This window comes from Pelophylax lessonae (assembly GCF_965119305.1).
Source record: "Pelophylax lessonae genome assembly, chromosome: 5".
NCBI classification, from domain to species: domain Eukaryota; kingdom Metazoa; phylum Chordata; class Amphibia; order Anura; family Ranidae; genus Pelophylax; species Pelophylax lessonae.
Window position 1 is genome coordinate 385906914 of NC_138772.1, and position 25597 is coordinate 385932510.

At 46.2% G+C, this 25597-nt stretch overlaps 1 protein-coding gene across 4 annotated transcripts in view; it reads right to left on the reverse strand.

Annotated features, from left to right (window-relative positions):
• The window catches only part of MTCL1 (microtubule crosslinking factor 1), a 282099-nt gene extending 274672 nt beyond the window's left edge, over positions 1-7427 (reverse strand). For 2 of the 4 annotated variants that reach the window (XM_082259549.1, XM_082259548.1), the window contains exon 1: positions 7082-7204. The gene's annotated coding sequence lies outside the window, so the exon portion shown is untranslated. Of the gene's footprint in view, positions 1-7081 lie in introns of all 4 variants that reach the window. The other 2 variants (XM_082259550.1, XM_082259551.1) reach the window with 2 other exon arrangements.
• Positions 7428-25597: the final 18170 nt, after the last annotated feature.

Below are 25597 nucleotides of genomic sequence, written 5' to 3' on the forward strand. Positions count from 1 at the left end.
ATTGCTTTGCAGTGTGAGAAATGTGTGATTGCTACGCAGTGTGGGAAACGTGCAATATCTATGCAGTTTGGGAAACATGCGATTGCTTTGCAGTGTGGGAAATGTGTGATTGCTTTGCAGTGTGAGAAACGTGCGATATCTATGCAGTGTGGGAAACATGCGATATCTATGCAGTGTGGGAAACGTGCGATATCTATGCAGTGTGGGAAACGTGCGATATCTATGCAGTGTGGGACACATGCGATATCTATGCAGTGTGGGAAACGTGCGATATCTATGCAGTGTGGGAAACGTGCGATATCTATGCAGTGTGGGAAACGTGCGATATCTATGCAGTGTGAGAAACGTGCGATATCTATGCAGTGTGGGAAACGTGTGATATCTATGCAGTGTGGGAAACGTGTGATATCTATGCAGTGTGGGAAACGTGTGATATCTATGCAGTGTGGGAAATGTGTGATATCTATGCAGTGTGGGAAATGTGTGATATCTATGCAGTGTGGGAAATGTGTGATATCTATGCAGTGTGGGAAACGTGTGATATCTATGCAGTGTGGGAAACGTGTGATATCTATGCAGTGTGGGAAACGTGTGATATCTATGCAGTGCGGGAAACGTGTGATATCTATGCAGTGTTAGAAACGTGCGATATCTATGCAGTGTGAGAAACGTGCGATATCTATGCAGTGTGGGAAACGTGTGATATCTATGCAGTGTGGGAAACGTGTGATATCTATGCAGTGTGAGAAACGTGCGATATCTATGCAGTGTGGGAAACGTGTGATATCTATGCAGTGTGGGAAATGTGTGATATCTATGCAGTGTGGGAAATGTGTGATATCTATGCAGTGTGGGAAACGTGTGATATCTATGCAGTGTGGGAAACGTGTGATATCTATGCAGTGTGGGAAACGTGTGATATCTATGCAGTGTGGGAAACGTGCGATATCTATGCAGTGTGGGAAACGTGTGATATCTATGCAGTGTGGGAAACGTGTGATATCTATGCAGTGTGGGAAATGTGTGATATCTATGCAGTGTGGGAAATGTGTGATATCTATGCAGTGTGGGAAACGTGCGATATCTATGCAGTCTGAGAAACGTGCGATATCTATGCAGTGTGAGAAACGTGCGATATCTATGCAGTGTGGGAAACGTGCGATATCTATGCAGTGTGAGAAACGTGTGATATCTATGCAGTGTGGGAAACGTGCGATATCTATGCAGTGTGGGAAACGTGTGATATCTATGCAGTGTGAGAAACGTGCGATATCTATGCAGTGTGGGAAACGTGTGATATCTATGCAGTGTGGGAAACGTGCGATATCTATGCAGTGTGGGAAACGTGTGATATCTATGCAGTGTGGGAAACGTGTGATATCTATGCAGTGTGGGAAACGTGTGATATCTATGCAGTGCGGGAAACGTGTGATATCTATGCAGTGTGGGAAATGTGTGATATCTATGCAGTGTGGGAAACGTGTGATATCTATGCAGTGTGGGAAACGTGCGATATCTATGCAGTGCGGGAAACGTGCGATATCTATGCAGTGTGGGAAATGTGTGATATCTATGCAGTGTGGGAAACGTGCGATATCTATGCAGTGTGGGAAACGTGTGATATCTATGCAGTGTGGGAAACGTGTGATATCTATGCAGTGTGAGAAACGTGCGATATCTATGCAGTGTGGGAAACGTGTGATATCTATGCAGTGTGGGAAATGTGTGATATCTATGCAGTGTGGGAAATGTGTGATATCTATGCAGTGTGGGAAACGTGTGATATCTATGCAGTGTGGGAAACGTGTGATATCTATGCAGTGTGGGAAACGTGTGATATCTATGCAGTGTGGGAAACGTGCGATATCTATGCAGTGTGGGAAACGTGTGATATCTATGCAGTGTGGGAAACGTGTGATATCTATGCAGTGTGGGAAATGTGTGATATCTATGCAGTGTGGGAAATGTGCGATATCTATGCAGTGTGGGAAACGTGCGATATCTATGCAGTGTGGGAAACGTGCGATATCTATGCAGTGTGAGAAACGTGCGATATCTATGCAGTGTGAGAAACGTGCGATATCTATGCAGTGTGGGAAACGTGCGATATCTATGCAGTGTGGGAAACGTGCGATATCTATGCAGTGTGAGAAACGTGTGATATCTATGCAGTGTGGGAAACGTGCGATATCTATGCAGTGTGAGAAACGTGCGATATCTATGCAGTGTGGGAAACGTGCGATATCTATGCAGTGTGGGAAACGTGTGATATCTATGCAGTGTGGGAAACGTGTGATATCTATGCAGTGTGGGAAACGTGTGATATCTATGCAGTGCAGGAAACGTGTGATATCTATGCAGTGTGGGAAACGTGTGATATCTATGCAGTGTGGGAAACGTGTGATATCTATGCAGTGTGAGAAACGTGCGATATCTATGCAGTGTGGGAAACGTGTGATATCTATGCAGTGTGGGAAACGTGTGATATCTATGCAGTGTGGGAAATGTGTGATATCTATGCAGTGTGGGAAACGTGTGATATCTATGCAGTGTGGGAAACGTGTGATATCTATGCAGTGTGGGAAACGTGTGATATCTATGCAGTGTGGGAAACGTGCGATATCTATGCAGTGTGGGAAACGTGTGATATCTATGCAGTGTGGGAAATGTGTGATATCTATGCAGTGTGGGAAATGTGTGATATCTATGCAGTGTGGGAAACGTGCGATATCTATGCAGTGTGGGAAACGTGCGATATCTATGCAGTGTGAGAAACGTGCGATATCTATGCAGTGTGAGAAACGTGCGATATCTATGCAGTGTGGGAAACGTGCGATATCTATGCAGTGTGGGAAACGTGCGATATCTATGCAGTGTGAGAAACGTGCGATATCTATGCAGTGTGGGAAACGTGCGATATCTATGCAGTGTGGGAAACGTGTGATATCTATGCAGTGTGGGAAATGTGTGATATCTATGCAGTGTGGGAAACGTGCGATATCTATGCAGTGTGGGAAACGTGCGATATCTATGCAGTGTGAGAAACGTGCGATATCTATGCAGTGTGAGAAACGTGCGATATCTATGCAGTGTGGGAAACGTGCGATATCTATGCAGTGTGGGAAACGTGCGATATCTATGCAGTGTGAGAAACGTGTGATATCTATGCAGTGTGGGAAACGTGCGATATCTATGCAGTGTGGGAAACGTGCGATATCTATGCAGTGTGGGAAACGTGTGATATCTATGCAGTGTGGGAAACGTGCGATATCTATGCAGTGTGGGAAACGTGTGATATCTATGCAGTGTGGGAAACGTGTGATATCTATGCAGTGTGGGAAACGTGTGATATCTATGCAGTGCGGGAAACGTGTGATATCTATGCAGTGTGGGAAATGTGTGATATCTATGCAGTGTGGGAAACGTGTGATATCTATGCAGTGTGGGAAACGTGTGATATCTATGCAGTGTGGGAAACGTGTGATATCTATGCAGTGTGGGAAACGTGTGATATCTATGCAGTGTGGGAAACGTGTGATATCTATGCAGTGCGGGAAACGTGTGATATCTATGCAGTGTGGGAAACGTGTGATATCTATGCAGTGTGGGAAACGTGTGATATCTATGCAGTGTGGGAAACGTGTGATATCTATGCAGTGTGGGAAACGTGCGATATCTATGCAGTGCGGGAAACGTGCGATATCTATGCAGTGCGGGAAACGTGCGATATCTATGCAGTGCGGGAAACGTGCGATATCTATGCAGTGCGGGAAACGTGTGATATCTATGCAGTGCGGGAAACGTGCGATATCTATGCAGTGTGGGAAACGTGTAATATCTATGCAGTGTGGGAAACGTGTGATATCTATGCAGTGCGGGAAACGTGTGATATCTATGCAGTGTGGGAAATGTGTGATATCTATGCAGTGTGGGAAACGTGCGATATCTATGCAGTGCGGGAAACGTGCGATATCTATGCAGTGTGGGAAACGTGTGATATCTATGCAGTGCGGGAAACGTGTGATATCTATGCAGTGTGGGAAATGTGTGATATCTATGCAGTGTGGGAAACGTGTGATATCTATGCAGTGTGGGAAACGTGCGATATCTATGCAGTGCGGGAAACGTGCGATATCTATGCAGTGTGGGAAACGTGTGATATCTATGCAGTGTGGGAAATGTGTGATATCTATGCAGTGTGGGAAAAGTACGATATCTATGCAGTGCGGGAAACGTGTGATATCTATGCAGTGCGGGAAACGTGTGATATCTATGCAGTGTGGGAAATGTGTGATATCTATGCAGTGTGGGAAACGTGCGATATCTATGCAGTGCGGGAAACGTGCGATATCTATGCAGTGTGGGAAACGTGTGATATCTATGCAGTGCGGGAAACGTGTGATATCTATGCAGTGTGGGAAATGTGTGATATCTATGCAGTGTGGGAAACGTGCGATATCTATGCAGTGTGGGAAACGTGTGATATCTATGCAGTGTGGGAAACGTGCGATATCTATGCAGTGCGGGAAACGTGCGATATCTATGCAGTGTGGGAAACGTGCGATATCTATGCAGTGTGGGAAACGTGCGATATCTATGCAGTGTGAGAAACGTGCGATATCTATGCAGTGTGGGAAACGTGCGATATCTATGCAGTGTGGGAAACGTGTGATATCTATGCAGTGTGGGAAATGTGTGATATCTATGCAGTGTGGGAAACGTGCGATATCTATGCAGTGTGGGAAACGTGCGATATCTATGCAGTGTGAGAAACGTGCGATATCTATGCAGTGTGAGAAACGTGCGATATCTATGCAGTGTGGGAAACGTGCGATATCTATGCAGTGTGGGAAACGTGCGATATCTATGCAGTGTGAGAAACGTGTGATATCTATGCAGTGTGGGAAACGTGCGATATCTATGCAGTGTGGGAAACGTGCGATATCTATGCAGTGTGGGAAACGTGTGATATCTATGCAGTGTGGGAAACGTGCGATATCTATGCAGTGTGGGAAACGTGTGATATCTATGCAGTGTGGGAAACGTGTGATATCTATGCAGTGTGGGAAACGTGTGATATCTATGCAGTGCGGGAAACGTGTGATATCTATGCAGTGTGGGAAATGTGTGATATCTATGCAGTGTGGGAAACGTGTGATATCTATGCAGTGTGGGAAACGTGTGATATCTATGCAGTGTGGGAAACGTGTGATATCTATGCAGTGTGGGAAACGTGTGATATCTATGCAGTGTGGGAAACGTGTGATATCTATGCAGTGCGGGAAACGTGTGATATCTATGCAGTGTGGGAAACGTGTGATATCTATGCAGTGTGGGAAACGTGTGATATCTATGCAGTGTGGGAAACGTGTGATATCTATGCAGTGTGGGAAACGTGCGATATCTATGCAGTGCGGGAAACGTGCGATATCTATGCAGTGCGGGAAACGTGCGATATCTATGCAGTGCGGGAAACGTGCGATATCTATGCAGTGCGGGAAACGTGTGATATCTATGCAGTGCGGGAAACGTGCGATATCTATGCAGTGTGGGAAACGTGTAATATCTATGCAGTGTGGGAAACGTGTGATATCTATGCAGTGCGGGAAACGTGTGATATCTATGCAGTGTGGGAAATGTGTGATATCTATGCAGTGTGGGAAACGTGCGATATCTATGCAGTGCGGGAAACGTGCGATATCTATGCAGTGTGGGAAACGTGTGATATCTATGCAGTGCGGGAAACGTGTGATATCTATGCAGTGTGGGAAATGTGTGATATCTATGCAGTGTGGGAAACGTGTGATATCTATGCAGTGTGGGAAACGTGCGATATCTATGCAGTGCGGGAAACGTGCGATATCTATGCAGTGTGGGAAACGTGTGATATCTATGCAGTGTGGGAAATGTGTGATATCTATGCAGTGTGGGAAAAGTACGATATCTATGCAGTGCGGGAAACGTGTGATATCTATGCAGTGCGGGAAACGTGTGATATCTATGCAGTGTGGGAAATGTGTGATATCTATGCAGTGTGGGAAACGTGCGATATCTATGCAGTGCGGGAAACGTGCGATATCTATGCAGTGTGGGAAACGTGTGATATCTATGCAGTGCGGGAAACGTGTGATATCTATGCAGTGTGGGAAATGTGTGATATCTATGCAGTGTGGGAAACGTGCGATATCTATGCAGTGTGGGAAACGTGTGATATCTATGCAGTGTGGGAAACGTGCGATATCTATGCAGTGCGGGAAACGTGCGATATCTATGCAGTGTGGGAAACGTGTGATATCTATGCAGTGTGGGAAATGTGTGATATCTATGCAGTGTGGGAAAAGTACGATATCTATGCAGTGCGGGAAACGTGTGATATCTATGCAGTGCGGGAAACGTGTGATATCTATGCAGTGTGGGAAATGTGTGATATCTATGCAGTGTGGGAAACGTGTGATATCTATGCAGTGTGGGAAATGTGTGATATCTATGCAGTGTGGGAAATGTGTGATATCTATGCAGTGTGGGAAACGTGCGATATCTATGCAGTGTGGGAAATGTGTGATATCTATGCAGTGTGGGAAATGTGTGATATCTATGCAGTGTGGGAAATGTGTGATATCTATGCAGTGTGGGAAACGTGCGATATCTATGCAGTGTGGGAAACGTGTGATATCTATGCAGTGTGGGAAACGTACGATTGCAGTGTGGGAAAAGTGTGATATCTATGCAGTGTGGGAAACGTGTGATATCTATGCAGTGTGGGAAACGTGTGATATCTATGCAGTGTGGGAAATGTGTGATATCTATGCAGTGTGGGAAATGTGTGATATCTATGCAGTGTGGGAAACGTGCGATATCTATGCAGTGTGGGAAACGTGTGATATCTATGCAGTGTGGGAAACGTACGATTGCAGTGTGGGAAAAGTACAGGATTCGCTGTGTTTCCCGCATTGCATAAGTTTGAACCCCCGTGCGTCTTACTTGTGGGTTGGAAACGTGCGATTTTGTGAGCGATTATATGCGACCCTCAGAATTGTGTATACGGTACCCAGGGAAGTTGAGTAGGTGTGCAGGGACTTACCTTGAGATAGTCGTTCTCCGATCGCAGCTCCTCCAGCTCCCTGAGCAGTTCCTCCTCCTGTCCCGGCCCAGGCGGTGCGGATCTTGTCCCGGCTCCGCGGCTCTCATCCTTCCCCGCCCCCACCAGCAGAACGATCTCCGGCACGGACAGCACGGCGCTGGAGGCCGACTCGTTGTCACTGCTGGGAGCGGGCTGTGCCGGTGGCGGGACTCGGTGTTCATCGGACAGAGGTTCTGAGGGACAGTCGGAGAGGTCGGAGCTGCTGTCGGTGTGAGTGACCCGTAATGTCCCCCCCGGTACCGGTCTCCGTCCTGCGGCAGTGAGAGGAGAGGAGGGGGGATCTCTGCGGCCGCCGGTACTCGGTGCTCCTCTCTTCTGTCCCCCCGGGGGGGCCGCCTTCCCTCTGGCCGGGCTCGGTTTCTCCTTAGCCGGGGTGGTACGCCGGGAGAGGCGGCCGGGAGATTTGGGGGGTAGCAGGGGGGCCCTTGGTTGTTTGGGGTCCCTCAGGAAGGGTCTGGCCGGGGACGGGGCTCGGTTCAGCCTCTTCTTATCGGCACGGCTCGGTGGCCGGGGCTCGGTGCTTCCACTCTCCATGGGACCCCTCAGACCGAGCGCTACCCGGGCTACAGCACCCCAACCCGCTCCGCATCACTCCGACCAATCACTGACACCCATTATTATAGAGAAGGATGGAGGGGAGCTGGGATCAGTGTGTGCTCCTCATTACTCTATACACCGAGTCCCCATCTCCTGGCATCGCTCCTCATCCACCCCCCTCCTCCTTCTTCTCCTCCTTCCTCCTCCCGCAAATCTGCAAGCGCTGCTGTCTGTCAAGCAGCCTGACGTCTACCGGCTCTCCCTCTGCGCATGCGCACGGTCTGTGTAGCATTGAGTACACCTATGTGTCTGCATGGGCTGCTCATCTCCGGGGGGCGTTACCTGGGAGAAGAGGACCAATCCCAGGGGTCCATTCACAACCTGCCAGCCATGGGTTCCCCATACGGGCTGTTCACACCACAGCGGCAGGCTCAGGGTCGCTGTCCAGTGCTGAAGAGGCGTGCAACCAGGCAGAGCAGGATACAGAGACCCCCTGATATCTAACCTGGGGCCCCTAGGTGCGGCCCTCAGCAGGGGCCAACTTTAGCTGATGACTTGACAACCATGGCAGTTGTCCGTTCATTTGAGTGGGTTCCTGTACCCGCAAGGAACGCGCTGAAACAAGTCCCGACCCATCTTTACCCACCTCAGTACCGGACACTTCCACCCCCTTCCTGCTAAACATTCCAGCGCTGTCACACTTTGGATGACAATTACTCAGTCATACAACACTCTACCCATATGACATTTATTTATTTATTTTAATTTTTGTAACTTTTTTCCACAATTTTTTACTTTTTTTACATACTGTCACTAGAGCAACTCTGGGGAGGTGATCAGGATTTTTTTTTTTTACACTGTTATTGCTTATTACGCAAACTACACTTTTTTTTTTTTTTTCAATTTGTTTTTACTAATTTTTTTTTTTTTTTATAATTTTTTTACATACTGTCACCAGAGCAGTACAGTGTCACCATAGTGACACTTGCTTCGGGAAGGTGATCAGGATTATTTTTTTTTACACTTTTATCGCTTATTACGTAAATTACATTTTTATCATTCTTTTTCAATTTTTCCTTTTTACAATTTTTTTATTTTTTACAATTTTTTTTACATACTGTCACCAGAGCAGTACAGTGTCACTATAATGTAGACTCTACTGCTCTAGGTAGGTGATCAGGATTTTTTATTTATTTTTTACACGATTATTGCTAATAATGTAAATTATATTTTTATTATTTTCTTTTCAAATTTTTTTCCATTTTTATATAAGTTATTTTACATACTGTCACCAGAGCAGTGCAGTGACACTGTATTGCTCTGGGGAGGTGATCAGAATATTTTTTTTCACACATTTATTGCTTATTAAGTAAATTAAATTTGTATTATTATTTTTCATTTTTTTAATTTGTTTTTACAATTTGTTTTACAATTTTTTTACATACTGTCACCAGAGCAGTACAGTCTCTCTCTCCATAGTGACACTGTACTGCTCTGGGGAGGTGATCAGGATTTTCTTTTTACACTGTTTTTGCTTATTACATAAATTACCTTTGTTTTTTTACATTTTTTTTTCTTTTATAACAATTTTTTTTACATACTGTCACCAGAACAGTACAGTCTCTCCATAGTGACACTGTACTGCTCCGGGGAGGTAATCAGAATTTTTTTTTAACTATTAATATTACATTTTTATAATTCTTTTTTAATTTTTTCAATTTGTTTTTACAATTTTTTTCTATATTTTTTTTACATACTGTCACCATAGCAGTACAGTGTCACCATAGTGACACTATACTGCTCTGGGGAGGTAATCAGGATTTTTCTTTTCACTTTTAACACTTATAACGTAAATATTTTTATAATTATCATTATTTTTCAATACTTCTATTTTATTTTTCTTTACAATTTTTTACTTTTTCTATCATTTCTTTTACATACTGTCACCAGAGCAGTACAGGGTCACCATAGTGACTCTGTACTGCTGTGGGGAGGTGATCAGGATTTTTTTTACACTTTTATTGCTTATTACGTAAATTACATTTTTATCATTCTTTAAATTTTTTTTTTTTTTACAATGTTTTTACATACTGTCACCAGAGCAATATAATGTCACCATAGTGACACTGTTCTGCTCTGGGGAGGTAATCAGAATTTTTTTTTACACTATTATTGCTAATTACATTTTTATCATTCTTTTTCACATTTTTTTACATTTTTCTACAATTTCTTTTACATACTGTCACCAGAGAAGTATAACGTCACCATAGTGGCACTGTACTGCTCTGGGGAGGTAGCCAGGTTTTTTAACCCTTTGATTGCCAGTGACACACACACACACACACACTAAACACCTCCATTACTACTATAGTGTTTGAACGGATCAATATTATTGATCTGATCAGAACTTTACTACCATCCCCAATAGTTTAGTGTTCCCAAAATGCAACGTTAGCAGGATCAGCCCCAAAACCTACCAGCACCTGCATTTAGCCCCTCCGCCCAGCCCTCAGCATTAGCAGAGTCAGGCCTGATCTCTGTTAGCACTAGCAGTTACATTTTTTGGTTGCAGTTCAAACAGTCCTTGACAACCAGGTGCTTTTTTACCTGTGAGTCACTCTAGGTACCTATACATTTATTGGCCAAAATGTCCAAACAGAGGTACACTAGTGAGGAGGCCTACACAATGCTGAGCATGACAGAGAGTGATAGGGGAAGCCTCACTGTCAGAATCAGGTTTAGTATTCAAACCTGTAGAGAGCAGCGGAACCCTGGCAGATTGCTCTGACGACGGAGTAGTGGTCCCTGCTAAGGACAGGCGTACCCGACCCCAGTCTTCTGTTGCTGAGTTGCAACAATCGCAGGGTTCCCGTATTAAGCAGAGTGTCGGTACTAGTGCTGCTCAACCTTCTGGTGAACTGGCAAGCACCAGCGGCCTAGTACATCCTGGTCATAGTCAAACCAGAACTGCAGTAACACTTGGTGATGTGGCGAGTCCCATAACTGCAGTTCAAGCTGGTGCGGTGGCTAGCACAAGTAGTGTCCCGCAGCCACCAAGAATTCGAAGAAAGGCCCGCAGAGCCCTTAGTGTCCTTCCTGTTTCGCTTGCAAATCCTGATTGGGAGCCCACCACTTCTGCAGCGCCCGTACTTTCCCCATTCACTGGCCAACCTGGAATTCAGGTGGAAACCGCCGATTTTACTCCCCTTGATTTTTATGAGCTGTTTTTCATGGAAGATCTGTACAGATCTTTTGTGGACCAAAACAATTTATATGCTGATCAATTTATTGCCGCAAACCCAAATTTGACCCTTGGCAGATAACTTGCATGGAAATGTATTGCTCTTTCTGAATTTAAAACCTTTCTGGGCCTATCCCTCCTCATGGGCGTTACTAAAAACCTGAGTTATGGTCATATTGGTTCACTGACCCAATTCATCATATGCCCGTGTTCTCTGCTGCCATGGCCAGGACTAGATACAAGCAGATCTTTTGGTTCATGCATTTCAATGACAATGAACTCTGTCATCCTCGGGGTGACCCTGGATATGACCGGCTCCACAAAATTCGCCCCCTCGTAAAACACTTCAACCAACAATTTGCAGCCTTGTATACGCCCCAACAAGATGTCTGCGTTAATGATTTTCTGGCCGCTTTGCTTTCAAACAGTTTCTCCCCAGCAAGCGTGCCAGATATGGGGTCAAGATGTATAAGCTCTGTGACAGGGCAACAGGCTATACATGTTGTTTCCGGGTAAGATAGCAATGTGGAGCCCCCCAACTGCCCACACTACATAGGGAGCAGCGGGAAGATTTTTGGGACTTGGTGTCACCCTTATTCGGAAAGGGGTACCATTTATATGTGGACAATTATTACACAAGTGTGCCTTTTTTTAGTCACCTTTTTGATTCTGGAATTGGCGCAAATGGCACTGTGTGACCTAATCGCCGGGGGTTCACCCAATGGCTTGTAGATTCCCGACTTAGGTGAAAGGAGAGATCCTGCTTGTAGTGTAATAAATTGCTTGCAGTAAAGTGCAGGGACACAAGGAATATTTTTGTTCTGTCCTCCATTCACACAGATATGACAGTCCAAATCGCAACGGCAACTGGTGTTGTTGAGAAGCCCCTCTGTGTCCACAAATACAACCTTAACATGGGAGGGGAGGACTTCAACGCCCAGATGATGGTGCCGTACTTAATTGCCCATAAGGCCAGACGCTGGTACAAGAAAGTGTCTTTATACTAATTCCAATTGGCTCTGCTGAACGCCTATGTGCTATACAAAGCGTCAGGAAGAAGTGTATCCAGAAGGTGCTGTGGCCCAAATTCATAATCCAGAGGCAGTGAGCTGGCTGTATAAGAGGCATTTTCCAGATGTCCTCCCTCGTACACCTACCCAAAGAGCACCCCAAAGAAGATGTCATGTCTGTAGAAAATTCGGATATAGGCGGGACACACGTTTTTTTTTGTTCCTCCTGTCCTGGCCAACCTGGTCCCTGCATCGGGACTGTTTCTGTCGCTACCACACACTAGTAGAGTATTGGTATAGGGTACACCACGGCACAGTCTAGGACACACTTTTAAACAGGGTCTCAGATGTTAGATGGCTATCGCATTTTGAGAGACCCTAGCCTGGAACATTTTGAGCCCATTCACACTAGCGCGACTTGTGAGGCAACTTGTGTTGCCCCAGGTCGCCCCAGGTAGCCCCAGGTAGCTTGACATAACAAAAGCAATGTTAATCAATCAGTGCTGTCTTAATTGGCACTACTGAAGTTGCTCCGACTTCAGAAAAGGGTCCTGTACTACTTTGAGGTGACCTGTGATCCGACCTGTCCCATATACTTGAATGGGAGTCGCCTCCTTATCTTAATTGACACGACTTGTTATCAGACTTTCCAGGAAGAAGAAAGAGATTAGCCAGGCATTCCCCACATTACAGCCATGCCTATAATGGAATATATATACCATACATTTGTGGCACTGATATGTGGCACTGGTGGACACTGATTCGTGGCACTGGTGGACACTGATTTGTGGCACTGATACATGGCACTGATGGACACTGATACGTGGCACTGATACGTGGCACTGGTGGACACTGATTAGTGGCACTGAAACGTGGCACTGATACGTGGCACTGATACGTGGCACTGGTGGACACTAATTAGTGGCACTGATACGTGGCACTGGTGGACACTGATTCGTGGCACTGATACGTGGCACTGATGGACACTGATTCGTGGCACTGATATGTGGCACTGGTGGACACTGATTTGTGGCACTGATATGTGGCACTGATACGTGGCACTGGTGGACACTGATACGTGGCACTGATACGTGGCACTGATACGTGGCACTGGTGGACACTGATTCGTGGAACTGATATGTGGCACTGGTGGACACTGATATGTGGCACTGATACGTGTCACTGGTGGACACTGATACGTGGCACTGATACATGGCACTGGCTGACACTGATTTGTGGCACTGATACGTGGCACTGGTGGACACTGATTTGTGGCACTGATACGTGGCACTGGTGGACACTGATTCTTGGCACTGATATGTGGCACTGGTGGACACTGATTCGTGGCACTGATATGTGGCACTGATACGTGGCACTGGTGGACACTGATACGTGGCACTGATTCATGGCACTGATACGTGGCACTGATATGTGGCACTGGTGGACACTGATATGTGACACTGATTCATGGCACTGATACGTGGCACTGGTGGACACTGATTCGTGGCACTGATATGTGGCACTGATTCGTGGCACTGATATGTGGCACTGATGGACACTGATTCGTGGCACTGATATGTGGCACTGATACGTGGCACCGGTGGACACTGATACGTGGCACTGATACGTGGCACTGGTTGACACTGATTCGTAGCACTGATACGTGGCACTGGTGGACACTGATTCATGGCACTGATATGTGGCACTGGTGGACACTGATTCGTGGCACTGGTGGGCAGTGGCACTGGTGGACACATACGTGGAGCTGGTGGGCAGTGGCACTGGTGGACACTGATACGTGGCACTGGTGGGCAATGAGGAAATGAGTAAAAAAAAACAGAAAAGGGGAATTAGGTCACAACACATCATATTCTGATTGGCCAAACACAGTCGTCTGTCATATAAGGCCCCTTTCACGCTAGTGCGACTTGTCCCGCGATTTTGGACCGCAAAATCGCATGACAAGTAGTTTTCCATTATTTTCAATGAGCCCCATTCATATCAGTGCATTTTGAAGTCGCACCGACTTCAAAGTAGTTCCTGCACTACTTTGCCACGATTGTAATGCGTTTTGAGGCATATAGCCTTGCCATTGCTTTCAAAATCGCGGCACGAAATCGCGGTAAAATCGCGTCGCATAAGTGTGCAAGGGGCCTAAGTCCTGCAAAATAATTCACAAGTCAAGGTAAAGTCGCGGTAAAATCGCGGTAAAAAGTCGCTCCGACATGGGGCGACTTTATGGTCGTGGCAGTGTGAACCGGCTCTTAAAGTTTTTTTTACAGTTATAAAAAAGTGTTTAAAAAAAGTTACATAAAATAAACAAAAAATAAAAAAGCCAAAAATAGTTGTGGTTTTATTGAGTTAATTTTAATGTTTTATTGTTACTGTTTTTCATTGTTAACCATAGTTTTCTTTGCAGATACCACCATTCTACAGTTTTACTGCACTGTATACTATTATATTGTAATGTTTTATTGTTACTGTGTTTTATTGTTAACTATTGTATGCTTTTCAGGTACGCCCATCAACTGCAGCACTAATTTGTTTATCCTGACAGCAACAGTGTTTGCTCTCAGCATATACGTAAATCAATGATTGCAGAGCTGTAGGAGGTGATATCACCACCACAGTTAAAAAAAAGAGCATATATGGTGAAGCATAGGGGATGGAGTGGACACAGAGGGCCGATCTCCCCTATGCTTCACCATATATTTTTTAACACTTTTCTTGGCAGAGATTTCTTCATCCACATCAATCGATGTGAAAAGAGGAATCTGATATGTTCTTTTTTTTCAGGCTGAACGAAAAAAAAGAACATTGCATGTATGCCCATCATTAGAAGTGGGTGGATGCTGGGAGGTCTGATGGTGGGCATACCACACACTTTCTGGCAGAGATTTCTTCATCCACATTGATCAATGTGAATGGAGGAAAACAAAAGAACCTTACAATATATGCCCAACAAGGACTAGCAACGTACTGGTACGTTGCTGGAATTTGAGTGGTCATACCAGGATGATGCCTGCAGATTTAGGCATCATCTTGGTATCGTTTTTTACAGCAAGATGTCATCTTTCATGTAAAAACAATCCTAGCAGCTAATTAGCCACTATACTGCTTTTACAAGTTTCTGCAGTGGGAGAGGACTCCTCCCCTCTCTCCTGCCTCCTTTTACGGTTCTCTCGGGCCCTCCTGTCCCACCGGGTAACCCGAGACTGCCGCCGGTGGTTCTGTCAGCTGACCATAGAGCCATTGGGAAATTGGGAAAGCATCTTATCACACCAATTTTGGTGTGGTCAGATGCATTAAGGGCAGACTAGAGATCTAGAGTCTAATAGACCCCAATTTTTTCAGAAAAGAGTACCTGTCACTACAGATTGCTATCATAGGGGACATTTAAATTCCCTGTGACAACAATAAAAATGATTTAAACAAAGTGCGCATGCGCGCGGGCACGAGCACGGACATGTTCTAGCTGTGCTCCGCACATCTCCGAGGAAATCCAGCTAACTTCAGCGGCGGGAGTCCAGGTGGCGGCTCGGTTTTCTCCCCGGAGGATCGTGAGGTGGTCATGCGGCGGGGATCGGCTGGTTTGCCCAGAAAAAGGCCATACAAGCGCGGCAATCAGCGGGAAGGTCTGCGGCCTATCTCATCTGGGAAGACGCCCTCCCCCAAAATGGCGCCGGGCAAGCAGAAGGCTCAGAGCGGTCGGGACGCGGCCCCGGAGCAACCTCGGCCTCCCACTCCGGCTTCACCGCATCTGCCCGCAGATTCCCCTTCCAGGGATGATATGAGGGATCCCTTCTCTTCCCAGACTTCAGGAGCGTCCGGGGGGTCTCCGAGTGCCGGGGTGAGTTATCAGCAGCCCTCCCCCACCTCATCATACTGCAGGCCTGATATGTCCGGCTCCCCGGCCTCCTCGATGGACCGGAATATGGCTGAAATGGCGGACTCTCTATTTAGCCAGCCTAGCCCCACGGGTGATGCTCAGGCGCCCCCCCCAGCCCCCTATTCGGGTGATGCGGTGCTGTTAGCAAGATTTTCCACAATGCTCCAGCAAGAACTGTCTAAGGCATGCTCCATTATTACAACTGACATCAAGAAGGATCTCCAGGGATTTGGGATGAGACTGGACACTGTTGAGAAAAAGGTGGATGGCTCACTGCTCAAAGTTAATCAGAATACTAAATTAGTGTCAGAGCTTCATGACCGGTTGGAGGAAGCTTACTCCAAGATTGAGGACTTGGAAAACCGGTCGCGTCGTTACAATGTGCGCATACGGGGCCTTCCTGAATCACACCAGGACCTGGAAGCGGCAGTTCGGGATCTCATGAAAGATCTGATTCCAGATATTTCTCCACATCAAATGGAAGTGGACAGGGTACATAGGGCTCTAACTGCGCCACGGCAGGATGGTCTCCCCCGGGACATAATTTTGAAACCGCACTATTATAACATCAAAGAGAGAATGATGTCAGCGGCCAGGAACCGCCGAGACCTCACACTGCTTGGGTCCCCTATACAATTGTATACGGATTTGGCCCCATCGACGGTGCAGAAGCGCCGCACGCTCAAGCCCCTGCTCCAATGTTTACTGGACAATAACATCAAATATCGGTGGTCCTTCCCCTTTCGGCTGTCTTTTACCTATAATGGCAAGAATCACTACTTCACCAACTTCCATGCAGGAGAAGATCTATTGCTAAAGCTGGGCATCTTGACCAGGGAGCCGCGCTCTCCACGTTCATCAACAGCGGCCGGACCGGATCGTCCGTTGTCCCCGGTGTGGTCACATCGGGGCCCTCCTCCCGCTGGACAGCGAGGGGGCAGGGGGGGACGCAAGACCTGAACTGTCGATAATCCTATTTTTGCTCGCTCAGGCTCTCCATTTTTTCCAGCCAAGTACTTGTTTACCTGTTGTTCCCTCCCTGTCAATCCTGGCCGGCGCAGCTGTTGCTGTGTCGGTTGGGTGAGGTTGGGAACGGTTCATTTAATGCGGATAGTTCTTTTATTGCAAGTTTAACTGGTTTTCCCCCATCCTCCTCCAACTTTCTTTTGTTACGTTTGTTTTTATTTTTTATTTTTCTATTGCTTTTTAAAGTATGGTGGCTGGTCGCGGATCCGACGTTCCAGGATCCTGTAGGCGGAGGCGACCGGTTCACCTACCATAGTTCTCAGGATGGGGGCCTGGGGTGGCCGGGAGGAAGTACACCTCGGGTCTTCCCCGCCCTCATTGGCGTCTCGGATTGTTACCCGGGATGTTACCGTGTGCCACTTCTGTGAACTTGCCCCCCTCTCCCGATGGGGGCAATCTCACGACACGTACCCCAGGTTTGGGAACTGGGGGAAAGTAATTCCCAAAGGTTTTTGTATTTGTATATGTATTACATTAGTGCCTTTACGGCATGGGGGATGATTCCTCCTGTCCTCTTATGCTTTCTCTCTAACTTTTCTTTTTCCTTTCTCCCCTCTTGGACCCAGGCTCTGCGAACTTACCCCGCACTGCTGCCCCCGGGCTCCCCGGGCGGAGGGATTTATAGCCTAGCTGAGTCAGGCCGTTGTCCACAGCGATCAGGTAAGAGTGCACTGCCAAACCACCATGTCACCCTTAGGTTCCTCTAGATTTACACTGATAACACATAATGTGCAGGGCTTTAACTCTCCACTGAAGCGCACCAAGGCTTTCCTCCAATATAAGCGCCAGAAGGCGGATATCTTACTATTGCAGGAAACGCACTTTTCCAAAACATCAGCACCCAGATATCTTTCGACACATTATCCTCAATTTTATCTATCCTCGGGCCAGGAAAAGAAGCGGGGTGTGGCTATATGTTTTTCGAGAAGGGTCCACTTTACTCCGGTTACAGTGGTCCGAGACAAGGAGGGCAGGTACCTCATGGTTGTGGGCCTTGTTCAGGATCAGTTGGTCTCCTTGGTCTCCTATTATACCCCTAACACGGGTCAGGTAGGGTTTTTTCAGGATATGCTGAGGACATTGCTTCCCAAAGCGCAGGGCAGGGTGATCCTAGGGGGAGATAGTAACCTCCCGCTCGAGAACACGCTGGACAAATCCGTCCAAGGCGTGCCCAGATATAAGCATGTACCGAAGAACGGCTCGAGGTTGGCCCGACTTCTTCATGACTGGGATCTCCTAGACTTGTGGAGGGAACATAATCCGACTCAGAGAGACTACACGCATTTTTCCCATGTCCACGGCACCTACTCTCGCATAGACCACGTGTTCGCCAGCTCCGCTCTGGCCTCATGTGTATGCTCAGCGCAGATTTTGGCATCCTCCTGGTCCGATCATTCCCCGGTTTTAGTGCAGTTTTCGGCCCTGTGGTCTTCCCCGGGCCCCTCTCCTTGGCGACTCAATGCAGCTTTACTAAACGATCCTGGGGTCCTGGGGGAGATCGAAAGGGATATCAAACAATTTTTCCTAGAAAATAGACCGGGTGATACTTCCTCTACTGTCGTGTGGGCGGCCCATAAAGCTACCATACGCGGTAAACTGATTCAATTGGCAGCCAAACTAAAACGTAATAGGGAGAGTACAATAAGGGAACAGGAGCAGGTTCTGCGCGCACTACTCCTTGAACAACGGACACGCCCCCTCGTTGATATCCGTCATAAAATTGATGCGGCTAGATTGGAGCTCAATTTGACACTCACGACCCAGGCGGAAAAATACATTAGATGGTCCCGACATAGATACTACACTATGGGTGACAAACCTTCCACTCTGTTGGCTAGGAGGCTGGCCCCTCGCCCCTTCTCGGCGGCCCTGCCTAGATTGCGGCTGCGGACGGGGGCGCTCTCTCGCAATCCAACCCTGATCGCGTCCGAATTTACTAGGTTTTACACTAAACTCTACAGGGCACCACCGTCGTATAACCGGGGTTTGGCCGATTCTTTTTTTTGCCGACCTGCGGCTGCCCATGCTGACGCAGTCTCATGTCGACCTTATGAACGGTCGGATTACAGAGGCGGAGGTTCTCCAGGCGATCAAGGGCTTACATCCCTCCAAGGCCCCCGGGCCGGACGGATATTCCGGGGTGTATTATCGCAAATTTCAGGAAGTTCTGACGCCGCATCTTTGCGCCTTTTTTAATGCTCTACGCAATGGGGAATCCCTCCCGCCCCATGAGAACACGGCTTATATTCATGTCTTGCCCAAACCGGACAAGGATCATAGCATATGCGACAATTATCGTCCGATCTCATTGATTAACTCTGATTTAAAAATTTTGGCGAAAATTATGGCCACTAGGCTTGGCTCCTTTTTGGCTCAATATATACATCCCGATCAAGCTGGGTTTGTCCCTGGTCGACAGACTTCGGATCAGACTAGACGGGTTGTAGACATCATCACAGCTATTCAATCAGATTGGGACGGAGGGGGTAATCGTAGAGGCATGCTCCTCTCCCTAGATATTCATAAAGCTTTTGACTCCCTGTCGTGGGAATACCTTTTCGACGTGTTGACCAGATTTGGATTCGGCGCTCCCTTTCTCACGTTGCTGCGGACCCTATATAGTACACCCAGGGCGGTTCTTAGGCTGAAGGGCTTCTCCTCGGACTCTATCCCTATCTGTAGAGGTACCCGACAGGGCTGCCCCTTGTCCCCTCTCCTTTTTGTCCTAGCACTGGAACCTTTAGCCATTAAAATTCGTGCTTCACCGGACGTGCGGGGGGTGGTGTGCGGGGGCGTCGAACACAAGTGCGCCCTTTTTGCGGACGATATTTTAGCCATTGTCTCCTCGCCCGTCACGACTTTACCCAACTTATTTGCGCTATTGGATGCGTTTGCGCTTGTATCAGGATTGCATGTAAGCCAAACGAAATCCCAGGCACTAAACATCTCCCTGGAGGGTCGCACTGTGGACACACTTAGGAAATCTTTCAAATTTGCATGGTGCACGGACTCTATGCCCTACTTAGGCATTAATTTAACCCCATCCTTGTCTACACTCTACACAAAGAATTATCCTCCTCTGTTTACACGCCTGAAGGGTGACATGGATAAATGGTTGATTCAGCCCCCTTCGTGGTTTGGCAGACTATACTCCATCAAGATGAATGTCCTTCCGAGGGTGTTATATCTGTTCCGCACTCTGCCAGTCGCGCTAAGGCGGTCTGACCTGCTCAAGTTTCAGGGTCACGTCCTTTCCTTTATCTGGGGGAACAAGAGGCCCAGGGTGAACAAGAGGACGCTGTACACCCCTAAAGTCAGGGGGGGTCTGGGGGTACCGGATCTGCTGAACTATTATTATGCTGCACAGTTATCCCAGTTGGTGAGATTCCACTCGGAGGGGGCCCGGATGCCCTGGATGGAATTGGAGGCTAGCTCGGTACCGGGCCTGGCAGTCTCCCATGCAATGTGGTTATCGCCTAGGGATCGTCCCCCCATCCTGTGCCCAGCCTTGTCTCATTCTATGGCCATTTGGGATCGTTTGACCAGAACACATGGCTTTAGGTCCCCACATACCCCATTGGCCACTATTCTTAACAACAGCGGGTTCCCCCCGGGTCTCTCCCCCAGATCTTTTCAGTGGTGGACGAACAAGGGGTTGCTTCGCATAGCGGACTTTTGTGATCATAGGGGTATCCTCAAACGTCAGCAGCTGATAGAAAAACATGCCCTGCCTGACACTGAGTATTATAGGTATGCACAGATTGATCATTACCTGCGATCCCTGTCTCGCCTGTCCGATCTGACTACCATGACCTCCATGGAATTTTTGTGCCGCAAATACGATAAATTACGGGGGTATATTTCCATGATTTATAATATGCTTATGGACTCGCCCCTGAAGCTTCCATACATGGAGCGATGGGAGGCGGATGTCGGGGAGGTTGTGGAGTTGGCGGACTGGCACGACATGGCTCGAGAGGCTTCCAGGTCTCTAGTTAACACTTCAATCATCGAGGCCAACTACAAAGTGCTCCTGCGCTGGTACATGGTACCAGTCAGGATAGCATCCTTTGTGCCAGGAGCATCCTCGCGGTGTTTCCGGGGGTGTGGCCAAGAGGGTACGATGTTCCATGTTTGGTGGCAATGCCCGAAGGCCCGACGCTTTTGGATTAGAGTGTACAATTTCATCTACACCCTCACGCAAATAAACCTACTCAAGTCTCCTCAGCAGGCACTGTTGGGCAAAAAGGTGGATACAGCCAATAGAGCGCAGAGGCGGCTCATAACGTTCATATTTACTGCAGCAAAAATAACAATAGCGAGATCCTGGAGGTCTGCTACGATACCATTTGAGCTGCTTAGGCACAAACTGAATTGGATTATGGTTAATGAGCGCCTGACGGCTCAACTGGAGGACAAATTGCGTGTGTTTGACAAGGTATGGGGATCGTGGATTAACTACCTCACTGGGGGTACCTGATGGACTCGGGAAGGTCTGGGGGTGGGGTGCGGGGGCGGGGTCGGGTCCAATCGTACAAATCTTTTCTCTTCTCTCTTTTCCCTTTTCTCTTCTTTTCTTGTGGCTCTATTGTCCTTTCTCTTTCTCTTTTTCTACGATTTGTCTCAGTTTACGATATGGGGTTAACAGTGGTACTGTATTCTAAGGGCTTAGTACCCCATGTCCCCAGCCCAGGCTGGGGCAAAGATCTGTGGGATCACGATCTAGCCACTTATCCTGTGTAGTACGCACAATGTGATTAAATGCTCGGGGTGGTTGGCCCTGTTTACCCTCGGTGAAGGTCCCTCTAGATACCTTGAGGCTCCTGTGTTTTGAGGTGCTAGCCCTTGCCACGTTATAGTTTCGACCTTTTATAGAAGTATTATCTAATGTTTGCTATGGTTATACCACTGTTAACGTTTATTATGCACTGATTTTTTATTATGTGTGTATATTTTGCACTATTTTTGTGAAAACTTTCAATAAAAATCATTGAAAAAAAAAAAAAAAATGATTTAAACAAATGAAAGGGAAGGTGTCAAAATAAAATAAAAAAAAGCAAAATAAATAAAATAAAGAAAATTCAAGCAGCCCTGTCCCCCACTGTTTGCGCAAAAAGGCGAACACAAACATCGGTCTGGTGTCCTATGTAAACAGCAATTGCACCATGCATGTGAGGTATCGCCACATATGTCAGATTGAGGGCAGTAATTCATGCAGTAGACCTCCTCTGTAAATCTAAAGTGCTAACCTGTAAGGGCTTTTAAAAATGTACATAGTTTGTCGCTGCTGCACGGGCTTGCGCAATTTTAAAGCATATTTGGTATCTATGTACTCAGCACAAGATCATCTATAATATATTACCAAGCAGTTGGACAATTAATAGTGTATTTGTGCATTAAACTTAAGAAAAGCGTATTTTTCCCAAAAAATTGCGTATGGAAAATCTCTGTGCAAGTACCGTGTGACAACAAAAATTGCAACACCCACCATTTTGTTCTTTTGGGCCTCTGCTTTTAAAAAAAATATATAATGTTTGGGGGTTCAAAGTACCTTTCTAGTAAAAATAAAAAAATATTTTTTCACGTAAACAAAAATTGTCAGAAAAGGCTTGATCTTCGAGTAGTTAGAAGAGTGGGGGATGTGTGACATAGGCTTCTAATATTGGGCATAAAATCCCAGGACAGTTCAAACAACCCCCAAATGACCCCTTTTTGGAAAGTAGACACCCCAAGATATTTGCTGAGAGGCATCTTAAGTCAATGGAATATTTTTATATTTTGCCACAATTTTCAGGAAAATTACAATTTTCTTTTTTTTACACAAAGTTGCTCATACATGCCATGGGTATATGTGGAATTACACCCCAAAATAAATTCTGCTGCTTCTGAGTACAGGGACACCACATGTGTGAGACTTTTTGGCTTTTTGGGAGCCTAGCTGTGTACGGGACCCCGAAAACCAATCACCACCTTTAGGTTTTCAAAGGGCGTAAATTGCTCATTTTACTTCCTCACTACCTATCACAGTTTCAGAGGCCATGAAATGTCAAGATAGCACAAAACCCCCTAAATGACCCCATTTTGGAAAGTAGACCATCCAAGCTATTTGCGGAGAGGCATGGTGAGTCCATGGAATATTTTATATTTTATCACAAGTTTCGGGAAAATGACAAAAATGTTTTTTTTTTATACACAAAGTTGTCACCTAAATAATATATTGCTCAAACATGCCATGGGTATATGTGAAATGACACCCCAAAATACATTCTGCTTCTTCTGTGCACAGAGATAGTACATGTGTGAGACCTTTTGGCAGTCTAGCCTTGTACAGGACCCCAAAAACCAATCACCCCCATCTGGCTTTTTGTAAGGGCATCATTTTTGATTTCACTCCTCACTACCTAGGAAAATGTTTTTGCGACAAAAAGCAAGATCTGAAAAATACTCAACATGCCTCTCAACAAATAGCTTAGGGTGTCTACTTTCCAAAAAGGGGTCATTTTGTTCTATCTTGGCATTTAATTGCCTCCGAAACTGTGATAGGTATTGAGGAGTGAAATCAACAATTTATGCCCTTAGAAAGCCTGAAGGCAGTGATTGCTTTTTGGGTTCCTGTAAGCGGCTAGGCTACCAAAAAGTCTCACACATGGGGTATCCCCAAAATCTGGAGCAGCAGGAGAATGTATTTTGGGGTGGAATTTTATGTATACCCATGGCATGCGTGAGCAATATATCATTTCAATGACAAATTTGTATATATTTTTTTTGTCATTTTTTTTATACAATTTTGCAAACAGGTAATTTTTCTCCTTCACTGATGTGTGCTGATGAGGCTGCATTGATGGGCACTAATAGGCTGGACTGATGGGCACTGATGAGGCGGCACTGATAGGCGACACTTATGAGGAGGCACTGATGAGCACTGATTGGCAGCACTGATAAGCACTGATTGGCAGCACGACTGCTCTGATAATCAGGACACTGATAATCAGTGCCCGGATTATCAGTGCCTATGTCCCTTTAACACAAGCCGGTTATGGCTCTCTTTTTCTCTCCTCCCGCTGTTGGCATGAGGAAAGAAAAGCCAATAACTGGCTTGTGTTCACTTCCGTGATCAACTGTCAATGGACACAGCTGATCACATTGTAAAGGGCCGCTGTGATTGGCCCTTTACCCCGATCTGTGATCAGCTGAGTCTGAAGGACTCAGCAGTCACAGAGCGTGTGGGCAGTGCAATCACAGAAGGATGTCAATAGACACCCTCCCATCAAAGTAAACCCATGCTGTAGCCGTCATATGGCTATAGCACGGACGAGGACAAGTTAATGTTGAAAGATGTGCTTACAATGTTCAGCTTTTATTTATTTATGTAAAACCTTTATCCCAAAAGGTAAAGAAACTGCTTAGGAACATCTAAGGCTACATGTACACTAGCCTACCCTGACCATGGCTGAGGGAAAATGCAAAATGTGGCAAAAACACAAACCGAGTTTTTACAGTGATTGTGCTGTGAGTTGTGTTTTCCTGCAGTAAAAACGTTTGTATCCTGAACGCAATTCTTCCTAAACGCTCCTAAACCCTGCAAAAAAGCCTATGTGTACTTGGACACATAGGCTTTTGTGGAGTTGAGTTTAGGAGCTGCCAGTGTACATGAAGATGAAAGATGTGTACGTTGCTCCTCCATAGAGTGGAGACACCCTATGACCGGAAGTACGTTACGCGCCAGATCACAGGGTTAAAATTAAGGAAAAAATTCCTATCAAAAGAAAACAAATGCAGCCGCCACATTTAAAGTATAACTAAAGGCAATTTTTTTTTTTGATAGAGTGGAGAGGGATAAGAGCATCTGTCCGTTTTTAATGCTGTCTGTGTCTCCATTAACCACTTAAGGACCGGATGGTTTTACCCCCTTATTGACCAGGCCATTTTTTTGATTTGGCACTGCATTATTTTAACGGACAATTGCGCAGTCGTGTGACTCTGTACCCAAATAAAAATTGATGTCCTTATTTTCTCACAAATAGCGCTTTCTTTTGCTGGTATTCGATCACCTGTGCCATTTTTTTTTTTTTTTTGCGCTATAAACAAAAAAAGAGCGACAATTCTGAAAAAAAAAAAAAAACAACAATATTTTTCACATTCTGCTATATAACATTCCCAATACAAAAAATGTAAAAATCTATTTTTTTATCATTTTAGGCAAATTTGTATTCTGCTACATATTTTTGGTAAAGAAAATCCTAATAAGCGTATTTTGATTTGTTTGCACAAAAGCTATTGCGTCATTTTTTTTAAATGTATTTATTTTTTTACTAGTAAGGGGTTAACTCAGGGGCGATCAAAGGTTTAAGTGTATATCTAGGGGTGTTTTCTAACTCTGAGGGGGATGGGTTTGTGGAATCAACACAGAGAGCTGTGATCCAAAATAGGAGGATCACAGGCGCTCTGATTCCTGAGAGAACAACGGTCTGCTGTGTTTACAACAGCAGACCATCGTTCTCTCTTGACGGGGAGTGATCGCGGGGGCCTAAGGACAATCGTGGCCGCCGGTCCCGTGAGTCATCTTCCCCGCTGGCTAATGGGGTGCGCGCCCAGGCGATTTGCGCTGCCAAGCCAGCCTGCTGCAGTATATCTGCTGCCGGCGGTTGGCAAGTGGTTAAGAAGATTCACCCTCTCTAGTTTTTTTTGTTTACCATTATCACTGAAAGTAAAAGTGTCCCCAGAAAAGTAATAGAGGGGAAATCTTTCAATAG